Raw genomic sequence first — 3,136 nt, 5'->3', positions numbered from 1 at the left:
TAGAACTGCCCCATAGAGATTCCAAGGAGTTCCTGGTGGATTCAAACTGCTAACCTTTTGGTTAGCACCCATAGCTCGTAACTGCTACACCACCAGGGTTTCTTAAATATCTATAGGTATTTGTAAATACAAATATCTGGGTACAAGCATATAGATTTGTTGAAGACACAAATACATATACTCCAGAGGCATAATTGAACTCCTTCCATGATTGATTTTTAGTGTTTGAAAGCTAAGGACCACAGTTTCACGGGATAACTCAGTCAATTGTCATAACATGGTTCACAAAAATCATGATCTGCATCCCAGCGAAGTGACTAGTGTCTGGAATTAAAAGCTTGAGAGCTGACCATCTAAGACACAATTTTTGTCTCTCCTCTCCAGAAGCAAAACAACCAAGGGTAACCAAAACTCCGAGAAGAGACAAGTCTACATAAGCCACAATCTCATCTACCCAAGTTCAAAGGACACACTCTGCTCCCAGCACTGCTTTCTTGGTGGTATGAGGTCCCCTCTCTCTGCTTGCTTCCCTTTATCTCTTGTGTATTAGATCAGGGATGTGACCTTAGTAAGGGTGTCACAATCCTACCCTAACCCTCTTTAAAAAAAATTACTGTCACAAAATGGAGGAAAGCCACACAACACTGGCAATCATGGCCTAACCAAGGAGACACTTTTTTGGGGGTGGGGCACAATTCAATCCATGACATGTGATCTATATGATAGTTGGTTATTATATATGTATTTATTTATATTTATTAAAATATCTGTATTTAATTATATAAATATTTACTTTCATAGGTAGATACATATATCAATATCAAGAACATCAAAATACTTATTTCGGTCATTGATCGATATCTTTCTGTCCAGGAAAGAATGTCTTTATAGCCCTTAACCACTGTACCACCAGGGATTGTGTATTTCCAAGCAGGGAGTCTCATCTCATTTCTATAGATAGCTTCTCTCTTTGGATGAATTATTATAACATTGACTCTTTTTCTCTATATGTCAGTTGCTATCTTTTTTTATTATATATGATCTTATCCATGACATGTTCATTGTTACAATACAACCCTTACAATTTTATAAAATTGTCACCAATTTAATAACAAAAAGATTTGGGCAGTGTCTATTGACTTAAGTTTCAACAAAAAAAAATGTATATAGAACTAAATTTTATGGCTGAATAATGATTAACATGATGAACAAAAATGATAATAAAGTTATAGGAAAAGATTATGGCTCAATACAGTTAATATTTATTACAACTGGAATTGTGTATATTTGAATATAAGTTCATGAGTTGCTCATTGTATGTGTTCAAGAGGGAAGTAAAAGGATGTTCTTTTTTATTTTTTTAAGCATTTTACAAAAGGGAGCCAAGCACCAATAGGGGCTTAATTAGCTTATATGTATGCTCCTATGAGAGTTGCATGGTGACCTTACTCTACTGATTGTTGAACCAGAAAAGACCAGATTCGGTAGTGCCAAAATTTATTTGCCAACAAAATAAATCAGCCAGAAATCAGGGACAAATTACTAAACTTGGATGAAAAACATGGAGGAAAAAAGCTCAAACCAGAATGTACAAAAAAGTGAGGTGAAGCTGTATGAACAACACGATCTGGCTCACATACTGCAAAAGAGCAAGGATTATCAACCCCAGAGAACAGAAGTAGGGAGTGGGCTTGAGCTGCCAAATATTACTGTACTTGATGTTCTGTACTTTATCTGACATTGGCTCAAAATAAATGGGTCTGTGCTCACTCTACCAATGTCCCAAAACATACTTCTGGGAGTTAATGCTATTGTCCACATCAGGATAGGAATACTTTTTCTGCTCAATCAATCCAATTTTATTTAAATTGTGACAGAATTAACAACTAGAATCTTATGTTCTTTGCTACCTCAAGTCATAGCTTGTTGCACCATAACTTTCTCATGGCATTTTTAACATCTGCGTTCCTCAGAGTGTAAATCAGAGGGTTGAGCAAGGGTGTCCCAATAGTGTAAAACACAGCCACCATCTTGTCCACTGGAAATGTGATTGGAGGGCGAGTATATGTGAATATACACGGAACAAAGAATAAGATGACAGCACTAATGTGGGAAGTGCAGGTAGAGAGGGCTTTCTTTCTTCCTTCTGCACTCTTGTTACTCAGAGAGTGTAAGATGAAAATATAGGAGATGATCAGGATTATGAAACTCACCATGCATATGGTCCCACTATTAAACACTATGAGTAGATTTATGACATAAGTATCCATGCAGGCAGTTTCAACAAAGGTTGTACATCACAGAAATAGTGGTCAATAACATTGGGCCCACAGAATGGTAATTTCAAAACCAAGAAGACCTGTACTAATGAATGGATGCAAGATCCCACCCAAGCCAGATTCAAAAATTCATCACAGACACACTGGCTCATGATGGTTGTGTACTGCTGGGGTTTGCAAATGGCCACACAGCGATCAAAGGCCATGAGTATGAGCACGAAGATCTCCATGCACCCAAAAAAATGGGCTGCAAAAATCTGAGTCATGCACTCATTGTAGGAGATGACTTACTTCTTAGATGCAGCATCTATAATCAACCTGGGAGCTGTGGTTGTTGAGTAGCAGGCATCAGCAAAGGACAAGTGGAAAAGGAAGAAGTACATGGGGCCTCCTAACATCCGACTGTATCTGATGGTCATCACAATAAGTAAGTTTGCCAACAGAGTTGCAAGGTAGTGAAACAAGAAGACCACAAACACTATTTTCTCCTTCAGAACATCCTGTGTTAACCCAGACAGAATGAACTCAGTCACACTGCTGTTCAGCTCCATGGTTACAGTTGACCTGAAATGATGCACTGAGAAATGGTTTCTCTGCAAAGAGAAGGGTGTAGGTGGTGATTTGGCAATAGCAGCAGACTCGGAGTCTAAACTGTAACTGTGTAATTCTAATTCCATTCAGGCTCAGTGATAGAAATCTCACCTTCAGAGTGGAAGACCTGGTTGTTTCCCAGCTGATGCACCACATGTGCAGCCACAAACCCATCCATCGATGGAGGCTTTCTTGTTTCAATGCTGCTGAATGGTCTCAGCTGAGCTTCCAGACTAAGATGGAGCAGAAGGGAAGGCCTGGGAAAC

At 38.7% G+C, this 3,136-nt stretch overlaps 1 pseudogene; it reads right to left on the bottom strand.

Annotated features, from left to right (window-relative positions):
- Positions 1-1,916: 1,916 nt before the first annotated feature.
- LOC126063946 (olfactory receptor 4C11-like) lies at positions 1,917-2,830 on the bottom strand (annotated as a pseudogene).
- Between the last annotated feature and the right edge of the window lie 306 nt (positions 2,831-3,136).

The sequence above is a fragment of the Elephas maximus genome, chromosome 20 (assembly GCF_024166365.1).
Source record: "Elephas maximus indicus isolate mEleMax1 chromosome 20, mEleMax1 primary haplotype, whole genome shotgun sequence".
Classification (NCBI taxonomy): domain Eukaryota; kingdom Metazoa; phylum Chordata; class Mammalia; order Proboscidea; family Elephantidae; genus Elephas; species Elephas maximus.
Note: the sequence above shows the minus strand (reverse complement) of the source record. Positions and strands in the feature narration are given on the sequence as shown.